Raw genomic sequence first — 13,146 nt, 5'->3', positions numbered from 1 at the left:
ATTTTCACTGCTTTTACAGTCTCTATAACTTAGGTAGAGAATTAAGCCTTGCTTGTTCCCACTCCGTAGATGGAGAAATAGAATGAAGTGACTTCCTGGGGTCCCCGCTGAGATTTCATGACGGACCCCAAAAACAAGACTTCATGTCTGGCTCTGGTTCCACTGTCCTCCTCACACCCCTTGCCAGCTCCAGTGCTGACTCAACTGTAAACACTCCTGTGAGGGCGTGTGGCTTCGGACCAGGAGAGGGGAGAGGTGGTATATAAGTAGCCAAACTGGGTTGATAATCCAAAGGGCATTTTCACTTGGCCCTAGAACATGTTTTTTTTTGTACTTAAGTCAATTAAGAGGCGTGTTCACTGTTCTGGAAACTTAACAGCACTGCAGGCTCTGTAAGGAAGCCACCTAAGGACCTGGAACGTCATGGGCATCCCCAGGCTTCCAGGCCAAGAGCCCTCCCTGCTCCCCTCTCTGGTTTGTTTCTGGTTCCCTTGACCAAAAGTTTCTAGAATTAGAGACCTTGCATTAGTTCTGTATGCTTAGAGCTCAGCAAAGTGTGTGATACACATTAGGGTTTTAGGAAGAGATCAAAGAAGGGATGGAAACATCTTCAGTTCAGAAAAAAAAATTTTTTAATCCCAAGTGTTTAGGGCTAAAGGTAATTGGGTAATTCAAAGCATTTCCCACGATTCTGAATCTTAATTGCCATGCTCATTGCTGGAGCAATAAAGATAAGATAGGTCCTAACAGGGAAAGAAACATTCTGTAGAAAAGGGCCCTGAGGTGAGCATGGTCAAAGGATGGGTACCTGCCTCCATGGCACCTGGGATGTGGGGTGGCCTGGATCCTGCGGCATTGGAGCTGGCTTTGAAGGGCAAGCTTGGCAAGCTCTTGGAAAGGCAGGAGGTAGGATTTTAGAGCAGGATTTGCAGCTTTCAGCCTGCTCCTAGAGCTGACTCGAAGGCCTACTGGGGAGTGCCTCAGTGGGTGAGCCTGCAGAGGCACCATGGGGGAGCTGTGTACAGGTTCCAGGCAAGCTGTTCCCATCGTTGGGGATTGTAAGTGGGCAGAGATGTTGCTTATTTGGTCTGCTCTTTACGGGCAGGAGAGAATTCTACCTAAGGTGGACTAACGCATGGCCTTGGGCAGTTTTCTTTCCTCTTCTGAGTCCCAGCCCCTGCTCTGTAACATGGGATCACATCTGCTCCTGTGGGGTTGTTGTGAGGTGTCAGAGTGAGTGAGGGCCCAGTGCTGGGCAGGAGGTCGTGTCCGCGGCCCAGCGGGGGCCTAACAGGTCGTTGGCAGGGTGGGGATGGGTGGGCCCCTCTGGTGGGAGGGTGGCAACTACCGAGCTCTTGGTATTATTTTTATTACTATTTCTAGAAGAAATCATGCTAAAGATTTAAAAAATGCAGGTAATTCAGAAGTACATCAAGATGAAAATAATAACTGAAATCACACAACCTAGAGATCAGCCTCAGTCATTTTTTACTCCCTCATGATTTTCTAGACAGAAATGAGAAGTTTTTCCTCTTGAAAACAGTCCTCTGGTGGATGTCTTTCTATGTTACACATAGGCCTATCTAATAATTTTTAATGACCACGTTGTGTCAATTTCATGACATTAATGTTATTCATCCCTTGCTGAGGACATTTAGCTTATTACTTTTTTTTTTTGGCCACTACAAATAATGCCCTGAGATTTGCTTTCACGTGCACATTTGTATGTTTATCTCAGAACTATTTTCAGTTTGTACTCCCACCTGAAGTTTGTGGGAGTGTCTCTTGCCATACCCCTGAGAACCCCGTGTTATCATTTTTCAACTCTTTGCTAATGGATCTCAATGTTATACTTGATATTTACTTAATTTCTAGTGAGGTGAACCCCTTCCCATGTTTTGACTGGCCATTTATCATTCAGATGTGGTGAAGTGCTGTTTGTGACCTTGGCTGGTTTTTCTCTTCGTCTTTTTCTTACAGAACAGCCTTCACTGAAAGAGGCCTTAAACCCCTCTTGTCTTCCTCAGGCCTGCATTACTTAGAAGCAAGTGGCTTATGTATTAACAAACTAACTTTTCCAGTTGGTCTAGGATGGCAAACAGGGGCAGTTTTGCCCCCGGGGAATAGTTGGCAACATCTGAGACATTTTTGTCACAACTGAGAGAGGGTGTAGTACAGGTGGTGGGCGGAGACCAGGGCTGCCGCTGAACACCCTGTGGTGCACGGGGCAGCCCCCACTACACAGCAGCATCTAGCTTCAAACATTAGCAGTGCTGAGGTGGAGAGGCCCTACGTAGCCTTGGGTCACATTTCCCCCTTCAGTTATATAGAAAAACTGCCAGGAGCTGAGAGCCGACTTTATTATATCCCTGCCCTCGCTTTCTGCCGTGCCCAAGTGCTGCTGATTAAATTACCCTGAAATCCCACAGGGCCTGCTGCTTCCTCGCAGGTCTCTACCAGCCCAGTGCTGTTTCCAGGAGTGGCTTCATTACTCTGCCGCAGTGTCCCTCGTGCGCCGACACAGTCCAAGTTCAGATACCCTCCTGTCTGCAGAACGACCCGCAGGTTTACAAACAGCCCCCTCCCCACCCGGCAGATCGGCTCTCCCCAGGCCCTACAGCAGCTCTCTGCACCATATGACTTTGTGGGTCGGGGGAGGAGAAATGTCACTACAGATTACATTTGGAAAGCTAGTCACTCTACTATAAAAAGGTACCACGTAAGTAAATAGTAATAATTAAAAAAAAAAAGTAGCTGGTGGGATGATGAGAGTTCTTTCCTACACAGCGCTTTTCCCGATGGCGGCATCAGTGCACTGTCCTCCAGGCCCTTTTCCTGTTTGGATTCTTCTAGCATAGGTTGTCCTCATGGTCTGAGGACAGTTTTGGGTCCAGGATCCCTGTTTTTGCTCAGTCACATGTCTGCGGCGTTTCGCGTCCAGGCTGCTTTCACAGACACGGAGAGGAACAGGTGACCCTGCGGACGGTGAGCGAACAGTGGGGGTCGTGCCTGCCAGCCCTGCAGACCCTCGCCCCTTACCTTCATGCTTGTGCACAGCTCGCCTCGTGCCTGCTGTCAGAGCTGAACTGCTGGACTTGTTACATACAGAAGTACAGCCTTCAGTATTACAATAAAGAAACAAAACAACTGGCCAATTACACCCATGGGCCAAGCAGTCAATCACACTTTTGGACAGGGGTCCAGCTGTACCGTTTCTCAGGACTGTGCGTTCTGTGGACCCAGAGGAACCAAAACACATCACTGCTAGAAATGCATTATTTGTAAGTGGGTACTTCCAGAGTTTTTGGTAGGATCAATAGTTCCTCCAGTCTTTGAACTTTTTAAATTCGTAAGTTTTTTATGCAGCATAGAGTAGGCAAGCTCGGGTCAGCTTGCATCCAGATTACCACAAAATCAAAAGTGTTCGCTAAAAGAGAAAAGTGGTGTTGCCAGTGAAATTCAAGATTTCAGACCGTGTTGGCCACATGTCACTGTTAACACACACTCCTTAGTAACAGCAGTCTGAGCTATGAGTAGCATCCTAATTTTATTGACAAGAACACAGGCGTTAGTGACTTCGAGTAAATTAACCTCTTTTGGCTTTGGTTTTCCTCATTTGTCAGAGGAGGGTGATCACTGAGGTATCTTGCAGATCCAAAATTCTGATTTTTGTCTTATAGCAAGACCAGAGCCTAGCAGCTTGGCGTTGGCTTTGATTCTCACAGGGTGAGTGGAAACCAGCCATCCGGAGCCTGTTTTCCTCAACCCAGGGCTTCCCCTTCTCTCTTGAGGGTTTCAACTGGGGCTCACTATTTTCTGCCTCTTTCTCCTCAAATTTTAAATAGACACTGTATTCTCTGCTGGGACCAACTTATCTTGTGCTGCTGCTTTGCACCTGTGAAGACAGCTGCTGTGGTTTCCATCATAAAAACAGCTGCCTTTTGGCAGGGAGGCATGGAACTGGACTGTGTGGCTGTACCTAACAGTGCTAAATTATTTAGGCCTGCTTGACCCGAGATACTCAGAGCATCTTGGAATTCCCGTTAAGGGCTTCTGCAGTCATCGCTCAGTAAAAGGTTTTCATGGCATTTCTTTTGTGATTGCTAGGCAGAAACCTGAAAATGTAGAAAATTACATTTTAAAGCGTATGAAATTACAAAGAAATTAAATTGTGCCAAAGTAGATTCCTATCCTCCCAAAGATAACCACTAATGAAAGTTTCACTGTAAAGTTTTGCCTGTATTTTGCACATAAACATGTATTTTCCATTAGTACATAAATGGAAGTATAATCCTGCTGTACATATTATTTAAGAATAAACAGCTTTTCCGTTAGGTGACCTCTGAAAATGGTTTGCTATTCACTTGACTCAGAAAATCCCACAAAGTCATGCAAATCAAGAGGTTCATACCTTTATGTTCACTTTAAGAACACTCGTGAATACTGCCCATGCCATTAAGGGTATGCATATCCGAAAAGCCACCAAGTATCTGAAGGATGTCACGTCACAGAAGCAGTGTGTGCCGTTCCGTTGTTACAGTGGTGGAGCTGGTAGGTGTGCCCAGGCAAAACAGTGGGGCTGGATGCAGGGTTGATGGCCCAAAAAGAGGGCTAAATTTTCGCTGCACATGCTCAAAAACACAGAGAGTAATGCTGAACGTAAGGGCTTAGATGTAGATTCTCTGGTCACATCCAGGTGGACAAAGCTTCCAAGATGTGGCACAGGACTTACAGAGGTCATGGTCAGATCGACCCTTACACAAGCTCTCCCTGCCGCATGGAGATGATACCTGCTGAAAAAGAGCAGGTTGTTCCTAAACTAGAAGAGGAGTTTGCACAGAAGAAAAAGATACCCTAGAAGAAACTGAGGAAACAAAAATTTATGGCCCGGAAATAAATCAGCAAAAAACCCCGCAGATTAAAGTATAAACAAACAAGTAAACAGATCCTGTTAGATTGACTTAACCCAATTATAGCAAATTCATTTCCAGAGCAGAGAAAGTGTACATTTTACTTGAATCATCTGGCCTCTTAACTAAAGCCTGGGTAGGGTTGAGAGCCCGTTTAGAACTGCACACAAGTTTGGCCTTGCGTTTCTGCATCCCTTTTCCTTGTCTGGTTTTTACACAGTAGAGAAATCTTTGTGTTCCTCACGACTAAGTTAATAGGCATTGTACGTTGGCCGGAGTTGACCTGCATGAAGCGTGTGGAGGACAAAGCCAATCGCAAGAGACTCCCACTTTCTTGAGGGAGCTAAGAGGAAAAGATGGGGAACCCCGCTTACAATATCCCATGCAGGCCATCCACTTCAGTGACTCATTAAATACAGAGATTAAAAAAAAATACATATATATATATAAAATGACTGGGAAGGACATGTGGAGACTGGATGTCTGGTGCAGGGAAAGGATGATCTGAGCTCAGAGTAGCCATGTTCCCCCCAATGTCAGCTCTGCTTTGTCAGATGTCTGGTCTACCTGATGGTTTTTGAGGGCATGAGGGATGTCAGTTTCTGAGGATTCTCACAGCTGCTCCATGGGGTACTGTTTGGAGCTGGAATGTTCTGTGCTCCCCTCCACAGTCTCGGAGGCCCAGAGTCCCCCACACACAACACTGGACTCAGTTTCTCCAGGGAGGTTTTCATCTGGGCAGTAGTCCAGGGCGTGCCCCAAGAGCTCAGCCCCTGGCACCCGCACCCTTCCTGAGCTTTGTCTGCAGCCTGCTAAGTGCCAGCTTGGAAGCCCGAGATAAATAGTCTTGCAGCAGCTTAGCAGTTGGCTGGGCTCATTTATTTGACACAAATAAGCTCATTGACCTGATTTAGCGCAGGGAGGAACCACGGAGTCCAGTGCAATGTGATCTTAAAGCCCTGTCTTTTCACCGCAGCCTTTTCAGACCTTCAAGGACAGACGTGATTTAAACGATGATGCTCGTGGGCGCTATGTCAAAGGCAGGAGAGGGGAGAGAGAATGGAGAGATGGGAAGAAGAGGAAGGGGAGAGAAGTATGAGGTGCTGGTGGTACGAAAACCAACAGTTGCTCTCTGTGCCACTTGGTGGCACCAATTCCATAGGTTTTCTGTGCTCAGCATAATCCCTGTCAGGAGACCGTGGGGCCCGTACCTTTGCGGGCTCCCTCTCTGCAAGACAATGAAGCTGTTTCTGCGGAAGGACGGAGAACCATCTGGTGGTGATGACAAACCAGGACTCTTTCCTGGCACCTGTCGATTGATTCTGTGCTCAGGGACTCAGGGGAGTCTCCTTTGCAGGGAGAGGGAAATAGGTCTGCTGATGGTGCTGTCGAAGACCTGAGGCTTAACTCAGTGCACGTGGCAGCCCCCTCCTTCCTCCTGCTCTCCCATTCACCAAGGCAGAACATAGGACAGTCTCTGGACGACTCCTGCCCAGATGGAAAACATTTGGAAAGTGCTCACAATGTACCATTCTGCACACCCGTCATCTCTTTCACACGGCACCACCTTCCGAGGCAGGTGTTCTTTCTCATCTTCATTTTAAGAGGATTTAACCTGATGCTCAGGCTAAATTTTGCTCCAGGTTTTACCGTCAGGTGGTGGAGCCATGTGCCAGCCTCAGAGCCCTTGAAGGCGCATGTGAGCCCAGCCTTGGCCTGTTGTGATAGCAGCGACTGTCTTCCCATCATTTCTGGTGCTAAAGGCTTCTTATTTAAATTCCAACAACCACCCTTACAAGGCTAGTAGGTCTTTTTATCCTCAGTCTAAGGAAATAAAGTCAGAAGTTAATTTCTTTGCATAGGGAAATGCTATCAGGATAGTGATTGAACCCAGATCTTATTTTTGCTCTTGGACCTGTGCTTTTAGCCCCTGTGATGTAGTAAGTGCCACACTGGGCTCTGAGCACTGAGGAGGGGGTCCTAGAAGGAAGCAGGGTTATCTGTTCCGAAGCTTGCTGTTTGGCCCTGGGTTTGGATCATCCTTGATTTAAACGAAATGTTTCACCTTTTCGCTGCTTGTCCTTCCAGGAAGGGTTTTTGAAGAATTCCCTGGAAGGTAAACTTAGCCTTTCAGCACAGCTCTGGTGAGAAGGGTTTATCTTAATATTTTTAACACCAAGCAGAGTCCTTATAATGAGCTGAATGGTCCCCCCACCGCCCCCGAAATCCGTATGCTGAAGTCTCAACCTCCCAGTGCACAGAATGTAGCATATTTAGAGAGAAAGTCTTTGAAGAGGTGATTAAGTTAAAATGAGGCCTTGAGAGTGGCTTCTAATCCAATAGGGCTGTGTCCTTATAAAAAGAGGGAGCGAACCAGGGCTTCAAGAAGGCCGCCGTCTGCAAGCTAAGGGGAGCCTCAGGAGAAACAAGCCTACTGACACCCTGATCTTGGACTTCAGCCTCCAGAACTGCGAGAGAATAAACTGTCGTTAGAGCTCCCGGGTCTGTGGTATTTCTGTGACGGCAGCTGCACTGACTGATACAGCCCTTGAAGGAAGCGCTGCTGAGTTGATATGCAAACCCAAAGGACAGCAGGGGCAGGGGAAGCACTGAGTTGTGCTGCTGGAGTTCTTCCTGGCTCTAGGGTGTCTCCTCTTTTCTGGGCCTGTTTGCCCATCTGCGACAGTGTACACAGGAGTGTGCACCAGGTTCCTTCCAGCCCCGGCCTTCTGGGATTCTAGCCAGTAGCTACTAGACCCGGAGAGGGCTGCTTTGCCTCCCGGGGGATGTGTGAGGAGTTTTGGTTGTCATAACGTGTGTGTGGAGGGGCTGCTGGCCTCTCGTTGAGGCCCCCGATGCGGCTCAGCATCTTAGAGTGCACTGCACATGCCCCACACGTCCCCCAGGGTTATCCAGCCTGTGTCAGCAGTGCCGAGGTGGAGAAACCCTGGGTTACACTTTGTTGCCCGTTGAATGGTGATGACACGGAATTGCCGGTCCCAGTGGTTCCTTCAGCAGGTACTTACTTGGCACCTGCTTTGTGCCCAGCTCTCTGCCGGGGAGTGTACAGATTGGAAGAGAGCCTCCTGGAATTTAAAATCGAGTTGATCCTGAGCCTCAGGTTGTGGCAACGTGGTACCTAATCACATCCTGAGGTGTTGATGCTGCCATCCCCCTGAGGATAAACTGTCACTTTGGGTTTCCAGAGAAAGTCTTTTTTATACCTGGACAGCACAGACACCATTTATTTAGTCCTACCTTATTCATAGGTCTACACTAGTATAGCTTGTTTCTTTCCAAAAAGGATTTGAGGAAACTCTACATATTTGTATGTAATACTGATTAGCAAAACAGAAATTAAATTAGAACAAGTCTAAAGTAGAATGCAGATATGAGACAGCAGTACAGTTGATGCGATTGAATTTCTTGGCAGCAATGGCAAAAAGGGAAATACTTCCCTCATGTTAATACAAAGCATTAACGACGTTGTACTGATCTTTCCTCAAAGGATGCAAAGTCTACAATAAAATTTTCATACGGGCTTTAGACAGAGGAGACTGACTGGTATTTAGTACATATACTGTGTGTACCAAGCCTACCGAAAGCAGGCATTTTTGGATGTTGGATAGAATGATAAATTAGAAATGGTCTCTGATTTCAGATAACAATGTCTGTTGGGGGACACAGGCAGTTATGTCACTACTTGTCACTTGGGATTTTACACGTGAAAATAGAGGAGTGTTACTCTGAGCGAGGCAGATGGGAAAGACCTATGATTAGAATGACATGTTTTCTAACTTCTGTAATTTTTTCTAATTACAGAGTGACACATTGCATTGTAAAAAAAATTAGAGAAGTAACGAGAATAAAAGCTGTCATAATCCTTCCATCTGTAGATAACCGCTATTCGGTGTGTGTCTCTTCATACACGTACACGTATATTAATATATTTAACAAAAAAGGAAATTGCCATCCTGTTTTCCGTTTTGTAACCAAATGAATGGCCCTTGAATGGGGCTTTGACATCTGAGTGGGAGACCACAAGGCCTGCATGCCAGGTCGGCTGTGGAGTTAGGTAGCCAGGGTCACGGCCCACCAAGAATACATTGATCCAGGGAGATGGGTAAAGGCCCACTTTTCATTGCAAAGCGCCAGGGGGCGTTCACGTGGTTACAGAGATTGGTGTGTTCCCCGCCACCCCTCGCCTCTCCTGCATTGTGCTGCCCAGCAGCCCTGGAACTCTGTTTTTTGTAGCAGCTTTGTTGAGATGTAATTCACTTACCATGCAATTCACTCACTTAAAGTGGACGATTCAGTGATTTTAGTCTATTCATGGAGTTGTGTGATCATCATCACAATCAATTTTAGAACATTTTCATCATGTTGGAAAGAAATCTCATACCCATTAGCTGTCACCCCTGACCCCGTGCCCATTCCTCCCAATCTGTCCAGCCCTCGACAGTCACTAGTCTACTTTCTGCCTGTGTAGGTTTGCCTTTTCTGGACATTTCATATACATGGAATCATACAATATGTGGTCTTTTGTGTCTGATTCCTTTCGTGTAGCATCATGTTTTCAATGCCTGTCTGAAGTCGTAGCATGTTATCAGTACTTCATTCTTTTTTTAAAAAAACTGTTTTTTTTTTTACTTGAAATAGTCATATACCATACAGTTCACCCTTTTTAAGTGTAGTTCAAGTTGTTTACAAAGTTATACAGCAACTATCACTAACTTCAGGACATTTTCATCCCTCCAAAAGAAACCCCATACCCTTTGGCAGTCATTCCCCATTCCTCCACCCCGTCAGTCCCTGGCAATGATTAATTTACCTTCTGTCTCTATGGATTGACCTTTTCTGGATATTTCATATAGAGTCATACAGCATGTGGTCTCTTGTGACTGGCTTCTTTTACTTAGCATGTTGTCACAGTTCACTCTTGTAGCTTGTTGTCAGTATTTCATTCCTCTTTATGGTTGAGTAATATTCCTTCATATGTATTAAATTAACCACATTTACTTATCCATTCATCAGTTGATGAACATTTGGGTTGTTTCCACCTTTTCATTGTTGTGAATAATGCTGCTGTGAACATTTGTGTGTGAGTTTTGTGTGAACATGCGTTTTTAGTCCTCTTGGGCATATACTAGAAGTGGAATTACTGGGTCACATGGTAACTCCACGTTTCACCTTCAGAGGTCCTGCCGAACTGTTTTCCAAAGCAGTTGTACCATTTTGCATTCCCACCAGCAATGTATGAGGATTCCAGTTACTCCACATCCTTGCCGGTACTTGTCATGGTCTGCCTTTTGGATTATAGCCATCCTAGTGAGGATGAAGTGGTATCTCATTATGCTTTTTGACTTGCGTATCGCTGATGGCTGATGATGTTGAACGTCTTTTCATGTACTTAGTAACCGTTTGTACATCTTCTTTGGAGAGATGTCTATCCTAGTCCTCTGCCCATTTTTGAGTTGGTTGTCTTTTTATTCTTGAATTGTTAGAATTCTTTATATATTTTGGATACAAGTCCCTTATCAGATACATGATTTGCAAACATTTTCTCCCATTCTGTGGGTTGTCTTTTCACTTTCTTGATGGTATTCTTTGAAGCTAAGAGTTTTAATGTTAATGAAGTTCAATTAATCTAATTTTTCTTTGACTGCTTGTACTTTTGGTGTCTTATCTAATACTACTTGATCTTTAATGAATGATACTATTCCTTGGAATAGATGTAACGTAAAGGGGTAATTATTTGATTCTAATTTGCATAATGTTCTTTGTTTTAATTCATTTGCCTTCCCCCCCTGCACCCCCCCAATCTTTATTCTGGTGACATCTGGAGTTAGACCTCAAGCCATTTGCCAGTTTCGTCAGAGCCCTGTAGCCTTTGTAAACACTGTTCTGTGTGCCTCTTTTTCTCCCCTATGAATGTGTTCAGTGATGCCCAGAGCTCTGCAATGCGATAGACAAGGTAGGTGCACAAGTCTCCAGGTAGCATGACTTCAGATGCCCTGTCATTTCATCGCCAATGTTGCACTAATGCAACCTCGTGGGACCACATCGCCATCTTCTGGCAAAGATGGGAGAGTGCAATGCCAGGAGCTTGAAGATTCTACGGATGGTCTTTTTCCTTGTTTCCCTTCTCCACAGTGGATCATCAGGTACCAACTAATTCTGCTCATTCTGACCTACTACTTTATAAGGTCTTTCCACCTTTGGAGGTAGTGTTTAAGTGTTCAGCCACTTAGAACAGCCGAATCTGTTTTCTGCAAAGCAGGGAGCTTGTGTGGTTCTTGTTTCACGGGCAACTCCAGGCGTGTGAAAAACCTGATCATTGAGTAGGAAGCAGTACTTTACCTCACGTGACGTTGATGAATGCAGGTCATTTTTCATGTCGTGTGGGTAATATTACATTTGTTGAGTTCCTGATATTCTAGGACTCTCTCAGGTGGATCATTCTGCCTCCTTCTCCAAGCCTTCCCAGGTATACCTGGTGTATGTGTTGTCCCCACTCTGCTGATGAGGAGAGTGAGGCCCTGGAAAGATGAATGACTGACCTTTGTTTTCTAGAACGGAATGGGCGACTTTTTTTTTTTAATGACTGATGAAACAGGGTGTGAAATCATTGGTATCCAGTATAATGCCTTACACTCTATTTCAGTAAGTTTTTATTGAATAAATAAATGAAAAAAATAGAGAAATTCTGTGTCCTGACTCCTGATCTACTGTCTTTTCACCACACCCAGCTGCTTCTCCCTTTGTAAGTGCCTCAGTCATTTCAACAAATATTTGCAGTGTTGTGCAAGGAGAGAACAGGTGCTTCCAACTTGCAGTCTTTAATAAAAGGAGTAAAAATGTCATTTGTGAAAAATGTGAAGAAAAACACCTACAGGAATAGCCATACCACATGTTGTTATTCACAACAGCCAGAAAGTGGAAACAACCCAAGTGCCCAGCAGCAGATGAATGGATAAACAGGAAAGTGGTCGAGCCACACAATGGAATATGATTCGGCCGTAAAAAGAAATGAGGTGCTGATGCAGCTCCAACATGCACGACCCTTGAAAACATGATGCTAAATGAGAGAAGCCAAGCCCAAAAGGCCACAAATCGTATAATTCTATTTACATGAAATGTCTAGAATAAGCAAATTTATAGAGACCAGATGCAGTTTAGTGTTTGGGGGAAAGTTAGGAGCTAATCGATACAGGATTTCCTTTGGGGTGAGGAAAGTGTTCAAAAGTTGATGATAGGGATGGCTGCACAACTCTGAATGTGCTAAGAAATATATGAAGCATACTGTTGAGTGTACCTTTTGTATTTATATCCCAATAAAGCCTTTTTAAAAAATGCTTACAGTAAAGCTTTGCAAAGAGCTAGTGTGTAGAGGGTTGTACTGGGGACCCCCATGGAGGAAGTGCAGCCCAACACGGAGAGCTGGGCTCAGCCAAAAGAACCTGGGCTTAACCCCGGTTCTGCCCCTGACTAGTAGCGTCATCTTGCCCTGATACTTGGTCGCTCTGGAGCTTGGTTTCCTTACTGGTGAAACAAGCACGACAAGCTCTTTTTGGATTAAATAGATAACGTTTGTAAAGTTTCTTGCACGTGCCGCGTTCTGTAACTATTTATTTCCATCTTCCAACCCTGAGATGCCATGATTCTGTGACTTTCAGGCTGGTGAACCAGCTCTTAAGCCCCTTTGTCTTCAGAAGCTTCTCGTGAGCAGTGCAGCTGAGTGGATCCAAGATGTGAAATGAGGGGTTGAGACTAAGCTAAAAGCCTGGCCACTTGCAGGAGTCTCTGTTTCCTCATTTAGTTACCCTAGGTTAAGGGTCTGCTTGAGCCCACTCTGGTCTACACAGCAAGACTGTCCCTGTACATGGCCGTGTGCGAGTCTGTGGGACACGCGCATGCCTCTGACTTACGCTGAAAGTCCTGTGCAGCTTCTGTAGGCAGTGCCCTTTTGTCTGCCGATGACCTCCAGCCCTGCCTCCACCAGCTCCTCCTTCAAGGGGCTGATTGGCAGAGGGGCCTTGTTATAAGGGTGACGCTGAGAGTGTGGCCAGCAGCAGAGTTTTCCCTGCACCCTTGTAGAGCAGTTTTGTCCTGGATGAGTAAGGACCCTTCAAGCTGCTCCACACAAACAGTATGTGGAATAAAGGCAGATGACCGTGTACCAGTGAGGCTGGGAGAAAATCATAGGGGGTGTCTGGACTGTCTGCCATCCCCAAGC

At 45.6% G+C, this 13,146-nt stretch overlaps 1 protein-coding gene across 1 annotated transcript in view; it reads left to right on the top strand.

Annotated features, from left to right (window-relative positions):
* SPRING1 (SREBF pathway regulator in golgi 1) overlaps nt 1–13,146 on the top strand; it is a 31,491-nt gene that overhangs the window by 18,128 nt on the left and 217 nt on the right. The window lies entirely within an intron of this gene.

The sequence above is a fragment of the Vicugna pacos genome, chromosome 32 (genome assembly GCF_048564905.1).
Source record: "Vicugna pacos chromosome 32, VicPac4, whole genome shotgun sequence".
NCBI lineage: Eukaryota > Metazoa > Chordata > Mammalia > Artiodactyla > Camelidae > Vicugna > Vicugna pacos.
This window is presented reverse-complemented; position numbering and strand designations above follow the sequence as displayed.